The sequence below is a fragment of the Callionymus lyra genome, chromosome 15 (genome assembly GCF_982586985.1).
Source record: "Callionymus lyra chromosome 15, fCalLyr1.hap1.1, whole genome shotgun sequence".
NCBI classification, from domain to species: Eukaryota; Metazoa; Chordata; class Actinopteri; order Syngnathiformes; family Callionymidae; genus Callionymus; species Callionymus lyra.
Genome location: NC_141832.1, coordinates 6,239,117 through 6,257,208, shown reverse-complemented (window position 1 = coordinate 6,257,208; position 18,092 = coordinate 6,239,117). Strand labels below are relative to the sequence as shown.

The 18,092-nt window shown below is 41.6% G+C and overlaps 1 protein-coding gene across 2 annotated transcripts in view; it reads right to left on the bottom strand.

Annotated features, from left to right (window-relative positions):
• The window catches only part of LOC148064665 (thyroid hormone receptor alpha), an 81,565-nt gene extending 63,842 nt beyond the window's left edge, over positions 1-17,723 (bottom strand). For both annotated transcript variants that reach the window (XM_087808789.1, XM_087808790.1), the window contains exon 1: positions 17,601-17,723. The gene's annotated coding sequence lies outside the window, so the exon portion shown is untranslated. The remainder of the gene's footprint in view (positions 1-17,600) is intronic.
• Between the last annotated feature and the right edge of the window lie 369 nt (positions 17,724-18,092).

The window sequence follows — 18,092 nt, the reverse complement described above, 5'->3', positions numbered from 1 at the left end:
TCCATGTTCCCCGACAAATCTCTCCTCCATGTTCCCCGACAAATCTCTCCTCCATGTTCCCAACAAATCTCTCCTCCATGTTTTTCACAAATCTCTCCTCCATGTTCCCTCACATATCTCTCCTCCATGTTCCCCGACAAATCTCTCCTCCATGTTCCCCGACAAATCTCTCCTCCATGCTAAGTGTGGTCTCTGGGCTCCTGCGTCACATGACCCCCCCTCGACCCCGGCTCTCCTTCACCTGGAGTCGCTGCTGGTCATAATTCTAGTGAGATCAGCGCTCGAGGCCGTCAGAAGCCACTTAACCACGAGTGGAGGTGAACGTCTGACCAAGAGCTTCACACTTTCCCTGGAGTGATGAGGGAACAAGTCGTCGCTCATTCTTACTGTCTTTGTGTTCATGGAAGCTATTGTGAGATAGTTTCAATAATCTTTCTTCAGGGAACGTTTGGTTGTATATTTAGTGAAGAGTGTTAATACAAATGTTACCAAAAGTCACTTTCTTTAGGGAACTAATGCTGAATGTTGTGGTTTGTTTTTAAATGATAAAACAGTCTTTTGTACAACGTTGTTGTTGGTAACCATCATATTAACCAGTTTTGATCAGGGAACATTCAGGCATGCCAGTGTACGACGTTTTTGATGATGACGATAGTTTTGATTGGGGAACGTTCACAGATTCCACCATTTACAACGATGATGGGAAGAATCATATCAACTAGTTTGATAAGGGAACATTAAGAGGTGCCACAGTATACAAAGTTGTTATTGGGAACAATTATATCTACTAGAACATTCATGGAAGCCACAGTGTATGACAATCTTGGGAACCATCGCATCAACAAGTTTGATCGGGGAACATTCAGATAAGTGTACGATGATGTTGGGAACAATTGTATGGACTAGTTTGATCAGGGAACATTCAGATAAGTGTATGATGATGTTGGGAACAATCGTATGGACTAGTTTCATCAGGGAACATTCAGATAAGTGTACGATGGTGTTGGGAACAATCGTATGGACTAGTTTGATCAGGGAACATTCAGATAAGTGTACGATGGTGTTGGGAACAATCGTATGGACTAGTTTGATCAGGGAACATTCAGATAAGTGTACGATGATGTTGGGAACAATCGTATGGACTAGTTTGATCAGGGAACATTCAGATAAGTGTATGATGATGTTGGGAACAATCGTATGGACTAGTTTGATCAGGGAACATTCAGATAAGTGTACGATGGTGTTGGGAACAATCGTATGGACTAGTTTGATCAGGGAACATTCAGATAAGTGTACGATGGTGTTGGGAACAATCGTATGGACTAGTTTGATCAGGGAACATTCAGATAAGTGTACGATGGTGTTGGGAACAATCGTATGGACTAGTTTGATCAGGGAACACTCAGGGGATCCACACGGTCAACAGGTCACCAGACACGTCACAACATAGGAAGCACCTCGGACCGGAGCCCGTCATGGGTTCATGCTCGACTCATGGGATGAACCAGCGACTGTTCCAGAACCGGGCCTGAGACCGCAGCAGATACTGGGTCAGAGCTGGTTCATCATCGTCAGAAACAAACAACACGATCGTGTTGAAACGGTAACACACAAGTTGTCGCACAACTTCACGAAACTTCTTAGCCTCCAGAGGCTTCCGTGCTGGAGCGAGGTTCTGGTGAAGGTCCACGTGGTTCTGTCTGCGGCGCCGAATGTACAGAGTGTGAATAATGCAGGACGCGCGGCTAAAAACAGAAACAAAAAGTGAATCAAAGCAGTGAATTATTGAACGTCAGCAAGTTTGCAGACGACTGTCGCGTTCCGTCGTCAATGAAACATGGTTTGTTCTGATCGTGTTGAGCCTCATTATTCAAACGTTGAGTCGACAGAACGACAGGTTCGCACGAAAACTACGTTGAAAATCCGCCTCGTTGTGACGGGAAAACAAAACCATGGTTTTATGTGAGAATCTTTATGAATGATTTTTTGACTCGATTGAAATACAAACAATACAATATTTCAATTTCCGTCAGTTGCTGTTTCATGTCTTTTCTTGACAACTACTGACCACTGCGGCACTCACTCCACACAGATGTGTGACTCACACAGATGTACAGGACTCACACAGATGTACGGGACTCACACAGAAGTACAGGACTCACACAGATGTACGGGACTCACACAGAAGTACAGGACTCACACAGACATACGGGACTCACACAGAAGTACAGGACTCACACAGACATACGGGACTCACACAGAAGTACAGGACTCACACAGACATACGGGACTCACACAGAAGTACAGGACTCACACAGACATACGGGACTCACACAGAAGTACAGGACTCACACAGACATACGGGACTCACACAGAAGTACAGGACTCACACAGACATACGGGACTCACACAGATGTACAGGACTCACACAGAAGTACAGGACTCACACAGACATACGGGACTCACACAGAAGTACAGGACTCACACAGATGTACAGGACTCACACAGATGTACAGGACTCACACAGACATACAGGACTCACACAGACATACAGGACTCACACAGAAGTACAGGACTCACACAGAAGTACAGGACTCACACAGATGTACGGGACTCACACAGAAGTACAGGACTCACACAGATGTACGGGACTCACACAGAAGTACAGGACTCACACAGACATACGGGACTCACACAGAAGTACAGGACTCACACAGACATACGGGACTCACACAGAAGTACAGGACTCACACAGACATACGGGACTCACACAGAAGTACAGGACTCACACAGACATACGGGACTCACACAGAAGTACAGGACTCACACAGACATACGGGACTCACACAGAAGTACAGGACTCACACAGACATACGGGACTCACACAGATGTACAGGACTCACACAGAAGTACAGGACTCACACAGACATACGGGACTCACACAGAAGTACAGGACTCACACAGACATACGGGACTCACACAGACATACGGGACTCACACAGAAGTACAGGACTCACACAGATGTACAGGACTCACACAGAAGTACAGGACTCACACAGACATACGGGACTCACACAGATGTACAGGACTCACACAGAAGTACGGGACTCACACAGATGTACGGGACTCACACAGAAGTACAGGACTCACACAGAAGTACAGGACTCACACAGATGTACGGGACTCACACAGATGTACAGGACTCACACAGAAGTACAGGACTCACACAGAAGTACAGGACTCACACAGAAGTACAGGACTCACACAGATGTACGGGACTCACACAGAAGTACAGGACTCACACAGATGTACAGGACTCACACAGATGTACGGGACTCACACAGATGTACAGGACTCACACAGATGTACAGGACTCACACAGATGTACAGGACTCACACAGATTTTTGGGACTCACACAGAAGTACAGGACTCACACAGATGTACGGGACTCACACAGATGTACAGGACTCACACAGACATACAGGACTCACACAGATGTACAGGACTCACACAGATGTACGGGACTCACACAGAAGTACAGGACTCACACAGATGTACAGGACTCACACAGAAGTACAGGACTCACACAGATGTACAGGACTCACACAGAAGTACAGGACTCACACAGATTTTTGGGACTCACAAAGAAGTACAGGACTCACACAGATTTTTGGGACTCACACAGAAGTACAGGACTCACACAGATGTACAGGACTCACACAGATTTTTGGGACTCACACAGAAGTACAGGACTCACACAGATTTTTGGGACTCACACAGAAGTACAGGACTCACACAGAAGTACAGGACTCACACAGATGTACAGGACTCACACAGATGTACAGGACTCACACAGATGTACAGGACTCACACAGACATACAGGACTCACACAGATGTACAGGACTCACACAGATGTACAGGACTCACACAGATGTACAGGACTCACACAGATGTACAGGACTCACACAGACGTACAGGACTCACACAGATGTACAGGACTCACACAGAAGTACTGGACTCACACAGATGTACAGGATTCACACAGATGTACAGGACTCACACAGAAGTACAGGACTCACACAGATGTACAGGATTCACACAGATGTACAGGACTCACACAGAAGTACAGGACTCACACAGATGTACAGGACTCACACAGATGTACAGGACTCACACAGAAGTACAGGACTCACACAGATGTACAGGATTCACACAGATGTACAGGACTCACACAGAAGTACAGGACTCACACAGATGTACAGGATTCACACAGATGTACAGGACTCACACAGAAGTACAGGACTCACACAGAAGTACAGGACTCACACAGATGTACAGGACTCACACAGATGTACAGGACTCACACAGATGTACAGGACTCACACAGAAGTACAGGACTCACACAGATGTACAGGACTCACACAGATGTACAGGACTCACACAGAAGTACAGGACTCACACAGATGTACAGGACTCACACAGATGTACAGGACTCACACAGAAGTACAGGACTCACACAGATGTACAGGACTCACACAGATGTACAGGACTCACACAGATGTACAGGACTCACACAGATGTACAGGACTCACACAGATGTACAGGACTCACACAGAAGTACAGGACTCACACAGAAGTACAGGACTCACACAGACATACAGGACTCACACAGAAGTACAGGACTCACACAGAAGTACAGGACTCACACAGATGTACAGGACTCACACAGATGTACAGGACTCACACAGATGTACAGGACTCACACAGATGTACAGGACTCACACAGAAGTACAGGACTCACACAGAAGTACAGGACTCACACAGACATACAGGACTCACACAGAAGTACAGGACTCACACAGAAGTACAGGACTCACACAGATGTACAGGACACACACAGATGTACAGGACTCACAGAGACATACAGGACTCACACAGACATACAGGACTCACACAGACATACAGGACTCACACAGAAGTACAGGACTCACACAGATGTACAGGACTCACACAGATGTACAGGACTCACACAGACATACAGGACTCACACAGACATACAGGACTCACACAGAAGTACAGGACTCACACAGATGTACAGGACTCACACAGATGTACAGGACTCACACAGACATACAGGACTCACACAGACATACAGGACTCACACAGACATACAGGACTCACACAGATGTACAGGACTCACACAGAAGTACAGGACTCACACAGAAGTACAGGACTCACACAGATGTACAGGACTCACACAGAAGTACAGGACTCACACAGAAGTACAGGACTCACACAGAAGTACAGGACTCACACAGATGTACAGGACTCACACAGAAGTACAGGACTCACACAGATGTACAGGACTCACACAGATGTACAGGACTCACACAGACATACAGGACTCACACAGACATACAGGACTCACACAGATGTACAGGACTCACACAGAAGTACAGGACTCACACAGAAGTACAGGACTCACACAGATGTACAGGACTCACACAGACATACAGGACTCACACAGATGTACAGGACTCACACAGAAGTACAGGACTCACACAGAAGTACAGGACTCACACAGACATACAGGACTCACACAGATGTACAGGACTCACACAGAAGTACAGGACTCACACAGATGTACAGGACTCACACAGAAGTACAGGACTCACACAGAAGTACAGGACTCACACAGAAGTACAGGACTCACACAGATGTACAGGACTCACACAGATGTACGGGACTCACACAGAAGTACAGGACTCACACAGATGTACAGGACTCACACAGAAGTACAGGACTCACACAGATGTACAGGACTCACACAGAAGTACAGGACTCACACAGATTTTTGGGACTCACAAAGAAGTACAGGACTCACACAGATTTTTGGGACTCACACAGAAGTACAGGACTCACACAGATGTACAGGACTCACACAGATTTTTGGGACTCACACAGAAGTACAGGACTCACACAGATTTTTGGGACTCACACAGAAGTACAGGACTCACACAGAAGTACAGGACTCACACAGATGTACAGGACTCACACAGATGTACAGGACTCACACAGATGTACAGGACTCACACAGACATACAGGACTCACACAGATGTACAGGACTCACACAGATGTACAGGACTCACACAGATGTACAGGACTCACACAGATGTACAGGACTCACACAGACGTACAGGACTCACACAGATGTACAGGACTCACACAGAAGTACTGGACTCACACAGATGTACAGGATTCACACAGATGTACAGGACTCACACAGAAGTACAGGACTCACACAGATGTACAGGATTCACACAGATGTACAGGACTCACACAGAAGTACAGGACTCACACAGATGTACAGGACTCACACAGATGTACAGGACTCACACAGAAGTACAGGACTCACACAGATGTACAGGATTCACACAGATGTACAGGACTCACACAGAAGTACAGGACTCACACAGATGTACAGGATTCACACAGATGTACAGGACTCACACAGAAGTACAGGACTCACACAGAAGTACAGGACTCACACAGATGTACAGGACTCACACAGATGTACAGGACTCACACAGATGTACAGGACTCACACAGAAGTACAGGACTCACACAGATGTACAGGACTCACACAGATGTACAGGACTCACACAGAAGTACAGGACTCACACAGATGTACAGGACTCACACAGATGTACAGGACTCACACAGATGTACAGGACTCACACAGATGTACAGGACTCACACAGATGTACAGGACTCACACAGAAGTACAGGACTCACACAGAAGTACAGGACTCACACAGATGTACAGGACTCACACAGATGTACAGGACTCACACAGATGTACAGGACTCACACAGAAGTACAGGACTCACACAGAAGTACAGGACTCACACAGACATACAGGACTCACACAGAAGTACAGGACTCACACAGAAGTACAGGACTCACACAGATGTACAGGACACACACAGATGTACAGGACTCACAGAGACATACAGGACTCACACAGACATACAGGACTCACACAGACATACAGGACTCACACAGAAGTACAGGACTCACACAGATGTACAGGACTCACACAGATGTACAGGACTCACACAGACATACAGGACTCACACAGACATACAGGACTCACACAGAAGTACAGGACTCACACAGATGTACAGGACTCACACAGATGTACAGGACTCACACAGACATACAGGACTCACACAGACATACAGGACTCACACAGACATACAGGACTCACACAGATGTACAGGACTCACACAGAAGTACAGGACTCACACAGAAGTACAGGACTCACACAGATGTACAGGACTCACACAGAAGTACAGGACTCACACAGAAGTACAGGACTCACACAGAAGTACAGGACTCACACAGATGTACAGGACTCACACAGAAGTACAGGACTCACACAGATGTACAGGACTCACACAGATGTACAGGACTCACACAGATGTACAGGACTCACACAGAAGTACAGGACTCACACAGAAGTACAGGACTCACACAGATGTACAGGACTCACACAGATGTACAGGACTCACACAGAAGTACAGGACTCACACAGAAGTACAGGACTCACACAGAAGTACAGGACTCACACAGAAGTACAGGACTCACACAGAAGTACAGGACTCACACAGAAGTACAGGACTCACACAGACTTTTATGACCCACACAGATGTACAGGATTCACACAGACTAGCCGGGTGTGTTTGCAAAGACATTTCAAACAGCAGGTCCCCCTGGTGGACAGTCACGAAACTTCACGACTTAATAACGAGAAAAGTTTTTCTGCATCATTAGAACCCGGTTCTTGACTCCGGTCGGGTACTGATCCGACAACTTCCTCGACGCCTCTGATTCCAGGCGAGTGTTTTCAATCATCCGGACGTTAATCGGGTTCATTAAATTAGTCTTTCTGAAGTCGCCCACACGGATCCGAGTCACATGACTCCGATATCAACAGAACTTCCTAAAGTCCCGCAGCAGCCGATTTAAGAGCAGAGAGTCGGCGGTTCTGACCCGGCAGGATTAACTGTATCTAATCCAATCACAAGTTGGAGCCGCAGACGGCGAGAGAAGCGCGAGTCACATGATCCGATGACTCAACAACTCGCTTTCAACTTTTAAGGAATTTCTTCCACATATGCAAATAAAAGCATCAACGAGCCAAAGATAATAATTCCATGAAAACAGTAAAACAATTACATTTATTCAAATAAAACTTTATTGATACTATTTTTCTACGACACAAACAAATGAAATAAATTACATTTGAAGTCATTTTCCATCAATATTTGATCTTTAACGTTTATTTTATGTACATTGAAGTTCTGCGTCTCACGTGGTTCCACTCCAGGGGTCGTGAGGTCCATCAGAACCAGCCGAGGCCCGGCGACCACCTGGACCCGGACGATCACGGAGCATTAGACGAGGATTACGAGCAGAAAGAGTTTGTGTTCTCAGTTGTGTTTCATTCTCGGAGTAATGCGTCTCTAATTAGAACAACAAAGTTCTGGATCACGTTGACGAGCGTGAAGAACACATGAGCGTCGGGTCAGAACCACAAACGTCCTGCTCAATTTCATTATGACTGAATTTTTCATTCATTGACTTTTGTAAAACACATTTTTATAGTATTAAACTGTATTAAAACCATATGACCAATTATCTGCAAAAAGAAAATGTTGAAGTAATGTTTAGAAATGAAACAAGATTTGAAGCACAAAACTATGTCAGAGGTCAAAGGGGTCACAGAGTTCACAAGAGAGTTCAAAAGAGTTTTTCATTTAATTTGTATCAATATTTGATATTTATATACTTCAACTATATTATATAATATAATATATATTATATATATTATATATAAAAGTATTTCATACTTTTACTTCAGATATTTTCTTTCATTTGATGCTTTTCATCATGCTTTTATTAGTTTTTTCTCCTTCAGTTTTAACAAATCTAACTTGCTAGTTTAACTAGCTAGCTTGAGTTTTAGCTCGCTAGCTTGATAGTTTAACTATCTAGCTTGATATTTTAGCTCGCTAGCTTGATAGTTTAACTATCTAGCTTGATATTTTAGCTTGCTTACTTAATAGTTTAACTAGCTAGCTTGAGTTTTAGCTCGCTAGCTTGATAGTTTAACTAGCTAGCTTGATATTTTAGCTCGCTTACTTGATAGTTTAACTAGCTAGCTTGAGTTTTAGCTCGCTAGCTTGATAGTTTAACTATCTAGCTTGATATTTTAGCTCGCTTACTTGATAGTTTAACTAGCTAGCTTGATATTTTAGCTCGCTAACTTGATAGTTTAACTAGCTAGCTTGAATTTTAGCTAGCTAACTTAATATTTTAACTAGATAGCTTGATATTCAAGCTCGCTAGCATTTCTGGTCTAAAGTATTGAAGTATTCATAGTGAAATCGTTGTGTCCCGATGCAATACTAATTTTTAAAAGTAACTAGTTATCCTAGTTGAAGTTTATTTTTGCACAACTGTAGCTCATCCTAAATATTTAAATATTAAATTGTTACAGACATTTTTCTTGTCTGTAAAACTATATATTTGTTTTTCTATCCTTGTAGTATCGTAAATTGTATCGAATACTTTGCAAATTTGACAATTCTACACTATTGTAAATTACCTTTATTAAAGTTTTTATTATTCCTACAACATTGACGTCACTGAAAGTATTGATCACGTACAAAACAAGGGTTTCCAGGTAACGCCAGAGAAAAGTGATGAATGCCGTGAAACTTGTCGTACGAAAGTTTAACGTCTGGAATTCTGCCAAAGAATGTTCCGACATTGTTTTGATCTTAAAGGTCGAGCTGATGGAACGATTACGTGACTTTGTTACGCACTTATTTTAAACACATTTACAAGAACGTTTTCAATGTGCGATTTAATCACGATTAATCTCAGACCATGTCTGTGATTATTTTTGAAAACATCATGTTCAAGTTATCTCCATAAAACCCCCGAAATGAGTCCCATGATGCAACACAACTGGTCACTTGAGTGGTGTGTGTGTGTGTGTGTGTGTGTGTGTGTGTGTGTGTGTTGTGCAGTAAACATGGATGAATGTACATTTTGTGCTGAACTGATTTCTTTAATCCACTTTAGTCGTCATGAAGCTACATTATAGAACTATTCTAGACGTCATGTGACTCCAGGTCATGAAACCCGTGTGTGTGTGTGTGTGTGTGTGTGTGTGTGTGTGTGTGTGTGTGCATGTGCGAGTGTGTGTGAGCGTGTGCGTGCGCGTGTGTTGAGGTCACAGGAAGTAGCAGCTGAGCTACGGCAGCAAAAAACATGAACTGAAGTGTTGATGTTCGGCCAGCGTGTGGCGCTGCGGCTGTGATTGTTTTGTCTCTTATATAAATCACAAATATTCCAAATATTATTTTAACTTTCTATCAACGATACTCTTTAAAACAATGTATTAAAAGTTCTGATATAATGCTAATGGAAGCATGCTAACAGTATAATGTTAATGACAGCATGCTAACAGTATAATGCGCAGAGTATAATGCTAATGGAAGCATGCTAACAGTATAATGTTAATGACAGCATGCTAACAGTATAATGCGCAGAGTATAATGCTAATGGAGCATGCTAACAGTATAATGTAATGATAGCATGCTAACGGTATAATGTAATGACAGCATGCTAACAGTATAATGTAATGATAGCATGCTAACAGTATAATGTAATGACAGCATGCTAACAGTATAATGTAATGACAGCATGCTCACAGTATAATGCTAATGGGAGCATGCTAACAGTATAATGCTAATGGTAGCATGCTTACCATATAATGCTAATTGAGCATGCTAACAGTATAATGCTAATGGAGGCATGCTTTCAGTATAATGCTAAGGGCAGCATGCTTACAGTATAAAATAATGATAGCATCCTAACAGTATAATGCTAATGGGCGCATGCTAACAGTATAATGAAATGACAGCATCCTAACAGTATAATGCTAATGTCAGCATGCTAACAGTATAATGTTAATGACAACATCCTAACAGTATAATGCTAATGTCAGCATGCTAACAGTATAATGTTAATGACAACATGCTTACAATAGGCTGCGAAGAGTATAATGCTAACGGCAGCATGCTTACAGTAGAATAATGACATTAGCATGCTAACAGTAGAATGCTAAGAGTTCAAGTGACCTAATAATAATAATAATAATAATAAAGACGTATATGTTCACTAAAAAACAATAAAAACGATTTATTTATACATTTATTTTCACTAACCAAATTTAGTCTAGTTTAGCTTGATTAGCATTAGCACCTCCTGCCAAATGTTAGTGTGTGTGTGTGTGTGTGAGTGTGAGTGCGTGTGTGTGCATGTGTGTGCATGTGTGTGCGTGTGTGCGTGTGCGTGTGTGTGTGTGCGTGTGTCACATGACATGAGGGAACATGTGAGAAAACGGTTTAGTAACAAAATGGTGTAACGACAGAATCTACAGGAAGTCCAACTGGTTCCAGCAGAAGCTCCGCCCCCTCCATACATGCAGTGACGTCATGAGCCCACCTCCTCATGAGCCCACCTCCTCATGAGCCCACCTCCTCATGAGCCCACCTCCTCATGTTATGTAAGAGGTGTCAGCGCCCGAGGGAGAGTCTGTTTTCTTTCTCCTCCTCTCACGCTATACATCAGCCTCAACCTCAGAAAACCCGAACGCGGCCCCGGCTGTATGGGAACATGGCGGGGGAGGGGAGGACGTCAAAGGAGGTCATGTCTGGCTGCTGGCAGCGGATTAGAACGTATGGAGCGTATGGATCCTGACGTCAGCCAGCAGTGTTTGTTCTTAGTACACATTTATGTTACAACACACAAGTAAATATGTTTTTTTACTTTGTTCTTCTTTAAAGTACACATTTATGTTACAACACACAAGTAAATATGTTTTTTTACTTTGTTCTTCTTTAAAGTACACATCTATGTTAAAACACACAAGTAAATATGTTTTTTTACTTTGTTCTTCTTTAAAGTAAACATTTATGTTACAACACACAAGTAAATATGTTTTTTACTTTGTTCTTCTTTAAAGTACACATTTATGTTACAACACACAAGTAAATATGTTTTTTACTTTGTTCTTCTTTAAAGTCCACATTTATGTTACAACACACAAGTAAATATGTTTTTTACTTTGTTCTTCTTTAAAGTACACATTTATGTTACAACACACAAGTAAATATGTTTTTTACTTTGTTCTTCTTTAAAGTACACATTTATGTTACAACACACAAGTAAATATGTTTTTTACTTTGTTCTTCTTTAAAGTACACATTTATGTTACAACACACAAGTAAATGTGTTTTTTTTACTTTGTTCTTCTTTAAAGTACACATTTATGTTACAACACACAAGTAAATATGTTTTTTACTTTGTTCTTCTTTAAAGTACACATTTATGTTACATCACACAAGTAAATGTGTTTTTTTTACTTTGTTCTTCTTTAAAGTACACATTTATGTTACAACACACAAGTAAATATGTTTTTTTACTTTGTTCTTCTTTAAAGTACACATCTATGTTACAACACACAAATAAATGTGTTATGTTACTTTGTTTTTCTTTAAAGTAAACATTTATGTTACAATACACAAATAAATGTTTTATGTTACTTTGTTTTTCTTTAAAGTACACATTCATTTATGTTAAAACACACAAATAAATGTTTTATGTTACTTTGTTTTTCTTTAAAGTAAACATTTATGTTACAATACACAAATAAATGTGTTATGTTACTTTGTTTTTCTTTAAAGTACAAATTCATTTATGTTAAAACACACAAATAAATGTTTTATGTTACTTTGTTTTTCTTTAAAGTAAACATTTATGTTACAATACACAAATAAATGTTTTATGTTACTTTGTTTTTCTTTAAAGTACACATTCATTTATGTTAAAACACACAAATAAATGTTTTATGTTACTTTGTTTTTCTTTAAAGTAAACATTTATTTTACAATACACAAATAAATGTGTTATGTTACTTTGTTTTTCTTTAAAGTACAAATTCATTTATGTTAAAACACACAAATAAATGTTTTATGTTACTTTGTTTTTCTTTAAAGTACAAATTCATTTATGTTAAAACACACAAATAAATGTTTTATGTTACTTTGTTTTTCTTTAAAGTAAACATTTATGTTACAATACACAAATAAATGTGTTATGTTACTTTGTTTTTCTTTAAAGTAAACATTTATGTTACAATACACAAATAAATGTGTTATGTTACTTTGTTTTTCTTTAAAGTACAAATTCATTTATGTTAAAACACACAAATAAATGTGTTATGTTACTTTGTTTTTCTTTAAAGTACAAATTCATTTATGTTAAAACACACAAATAAATATGTTTTTTACTTTGTTCTTGTTTAAAGTACACATTTATGTTACAACACACAAATAAATGTTGTATGTTACTTTGTTTTTATTTAAAGTAAACATTTATGTTACAAAACACAAAGAAATGTTTTGTTTTATTTGACTTTATTTTTCTTTAAAGTAAACAATTTTGTTACAAAACACAAAGAAATGTTTTATGTTTTATTTGACTTTATTTTTCTTTAAAGTAAACAATTATATTACAAAACACAAAGAAATGTTTTATTTTACTTTGTTTTTAAAGTAAACATTTATTTACAAAACACAAAGAAATGTTTTATCTTTAAATCATTTTTATCAAAATAACATTCGAAAGAAAAAAATATCAAATTGTTTTGCGATTTATTCCAAATAACATGTAAAATATATATATATGTTTATAAATATTTAATAAATACTACTTTGTATTTACTCAATCAGTGTATTTTTCTTACGACAGTCAAAGTATATTTTGTCTGTTGTTTAAAAACTGTTTTGAATCTTTAGTCGAATCATTTCATTTTTTTAAATGTATCCATTAGCTCATGATTGATGGAACAAACCATCTTGACGCTGATTTTAAAGGACAAATAAATAAACTGTTTAAAGTAAACATGAAGTAACAAGTAAAGTAAAAGTAAAGTAAATGTTATTGATACTTGTGTCAATAAAAACTGCACTCACGGACTAATGTCTACGTTAGAGACTCGGAGTAGAGCCGCGGTTCGTGCAGAAATGGCGGGAAAAGACACGTGGGGTCACAGGTCACATGACTCTTCCCTCGTAAACTCTGCTGCCCCGGAACATGAATTATTCATCCGCCTCCACGTGGAAGTTTAAACCTGCAGCTTGTTGACGTTTGTGTTGATCGCTCGTTTGTTTGTTCATCCGCTAGCTAGCGCTGTTAGCATTGATGAGGATCAGCACCTCCACATCCACCTTATACTGAGGGTTTGTTTACAAAACAAAACTTTGTTGTTGTCTTTAGCCGCTAGCTGTAGCATGCTAGCAGTAGCATGCTAGCAGAAGAATGTTAGCAGAAGAATGCTAACAGAAGCACAACAACAAACCATCTAACACAACAACAAATGATTGAACCAGACAAAAGCACAACATACTAATAAACACAACAAAAACAAAAATACATGATTGAACACAACCAACAGAACACATGATTGAACACAACAAACATGACTGAACACAACAAACACAACACATATGATTGAACACAACAAAAACAACACATATGATTGAACACAACCAACACAACACATATGATTGAACACAACAAACACAACACGTATAATTGAACACAACAAACACAACACATATTATTGAACACAACAAAAACAACACATATGACTTAACACAACCAACACAACACATATTATTGAACACAACAAACATGACTGAACACAACAAACACAACACATATGATTGAACACAACAAACACAACACATATGATTGAACACAACAAACATGACTGAACACAACAAACACAACACATATGATTGAACACAACAAACACAACACATATGATTGAACACAACAACAAACCATCTAACAAAACAACATAAGTGAACACAACAACAAACCTCCAAAGACAAATTATGAACACACACTCATGTTAGTCGAGTAAATGTTGAACCATCAATGTTGACCTTCAAAACCAACACAAGTGGAGTAGCTGGAGGAGACTAAGACACAAGTGGAGTACCTGGAGGAGACTAAGACACAAGTGGAGTACCTGGAGGATACTAAGACACAAGTGTAGTACCTGGAGGAGACTAAGACACAAGTGGAGTACCTGGAGGAGACTAAGACACAAGTGGAGTACCTGGAGGAGACTAAGATACAAGTGGAGTACCTGGAGGAGACTAAGATACAAGTGGAGTACCCGGCAGAGACTAAGACACAAGTGGAGTACCAGAAAGAGACTAAGACAGAAGTGGAGTACCTGGAGGAGATTAACAAACAAGTGGAGTACCTGGAGGAGACCAACAAACAAGTGGACTACATGGAGGAGACTAAGACACAAGTGGAGTGCCCGGAGGAGACTAAGACACAAGTGTAGAACCTTGAGGAGATTAACAAACAAGTGGAGTACCTGGAGGAGACCAACAAACAAGTGGACTACATGGAGGAGACTAACAAACAAGTGGAGTACCTGGAGGACACTAAGACACAGGTGGAGTACCTGGAGGAGACTAAGACAAAGGTGGAGTACCTGGAGGAGACCAAGACACAAGTGTAGTACCTGGAGGAGACTAAGACACAAGTGGAGTACCTGGAGGAGACTTAGAGACAAGTTGAGTACCTGAAAGGAGACTAAGACACACGTGGAATATCTGGAGGAGACTAAGACACAGGTGGAGTACCCGGAGGAGACCAAGACACAAGTGGGGTACCTGGAGGAGACCAAGACACAAGTGGAGTATCTGGAGGAGACTAAGTTACAAGTGGAGTATCTGGAGGAGACTAAGACACAGGTGGAGTACCCGGAGGAGACCAAGACACAAGTGGAATATCTGGAGGAGACTAAGACAGAAGTGGAGTATCTGGAGGAGACTAACAACAAGTGGACTACCTGGAGGAGACTAAGACACAGGTGGAGTACCTGGAGGAGACTAAAACACAAGTGGAGTACCTGGAGGAGACTAAGACACAAGAGGAGTACCTGGAGGAAACTAAGACCCAGGTGGAGTACCTGGAGGAGACTAAGACACAAGTGGAGTACCTGGAGGAGACCAAGACACAAGTGGAGTATCTGGAGGAGACTAAGACACAAGAGGAGTATCTGGAGGAGACTTAGACACAAGAGGAGTATCTTGAGGAGACTAAGACACAGGTGGAGTACCTGGAGGAGACTAAGACACAAGAGGAGTACCTGGAGGAGACTTAGACACAGGTGGAGTACCTGGAGGAGACTAAGACACAGGTGGAATACCTGGAGGAGACCAGGGTCCAGGAGAGCAACTGCTGCTGTGATGTAAGGTAACAAACCATCCAAGATCTACAAAACTTTTGGACCTGGAACATGTTGGACTCAACAGAACCAGCTGAACTATCTGAGCCAGGAGGACCAACAGATACAGCTGATCCAATACAACCAGTAGATCCGACAGAACAAGCACATCAAACAGAACCAGCAGAACTAACGGAACCAGCAGAACCAACATGTCAACAGAACCAGCAGAACTAACAGAACCAGCAGAACCAACATGTCAACAGAACCAGCAGAACTAACGGAACCACCAGAACTAAAGGGACCAGCAGAACCAACATGTTCAACAGAACCAACATGTCAACAGAACCAGCACAAAAAACAGAACCAGCAGAGCTAACCGAACCAGCAGAACCAACATGTCAACAGAACCAGCACAACAAACAGAACCAGCGGAACCAACATGTCAACAGAACCAGCACAACAAACAGAACCAGCAGAACCAACATGTCAACAGAACCAGCAGAACTAACAGAACAAGCAGAACCAACATGTCAACAGAACCAGCAGAACCAGCAGAACCAACATGTTCAACAGAACCAGCAGAACCAACATGTCAACAGAACTAACAGAACAAGCAGAACCAACATGTCAACAGAACCAGCAGAACCAGCATGTCAACAGAACCAGCACAACAAACAGAACCAGCAGAACTAACCGAACCAGCAGAACCAACATGTCAACGGAACCAGCAGAACTAACAGAACCAACATGTCAACAGAACCAGCAGAACTAACAGAACCAGGAGAACCAACATGTCAACGGAACCAGCAGAACTAACAGAACCAACATGTCAACAGTACCAGCAGAACTAACAGAACCCACATGTCAACAAAACCAGCACAACAAACAGAACCAGCAGAACCATCGGAACCAGCAGATGCCACATAAACGACACAAACAACCGAACCGGCAGAACCGCAGCAGCTGTGCCGGCAGAACCCGCCCGGGTCACGTCTGTTCCGGGTCGCGCTGTGACGTTGCGGGTCAAGAAGGTCCTCGTGGTCGTGACCGTGAACTCAACTCGACTCCCGAGACTCTCGCGGTTCCGCTCGAGTCTCGGGCGGGCTCGCGGGGTGGGCTGAGGACAGCTCACCTTGCGCCGAACCATCTTCCCGCGGCGACGACCGGAACCTCCGAACCCAACAAAACATGGACTCACCGAGTCTCGCGCGTCCGTCGCTGTCCGGCGTCCACGGCGTGTGCGCGCGAGCTGCTGACAGGAGGGTGAGCGCGGGTCAGAGGAGGCGCCGCTGGCGGGGAAGCTTCCTAGCGGGGCTCCGCCTACCGGCGGGAGAACGGTACTGCAGCCCGGTTGCGTAATGGTCTGTTTACGACGATTAAAGGGGAATGTCCGGGGCCGAAACATTATGACCACCTTCTCCAGAGACTCGAACCCGCGACCCTCGAGGTCTGTGGCAGGTCAGCGTGTTCAGCGAGGACTTACCACGTGACCAAACATGATGACCACCTGTCAATCAGGACTAGATCACGTGTTTTTAATCATGTTTTACGTGACGTTAATATTGTTTATTGATATAAAAAATATTATAATTCTTTTAAAAACAACTTTTCATCGTAAAAATAACCGAGATTGAAAGATACCTTGTTCAAAAAATATTAAAATAAATACATGAAAATGTAACAAAGACAT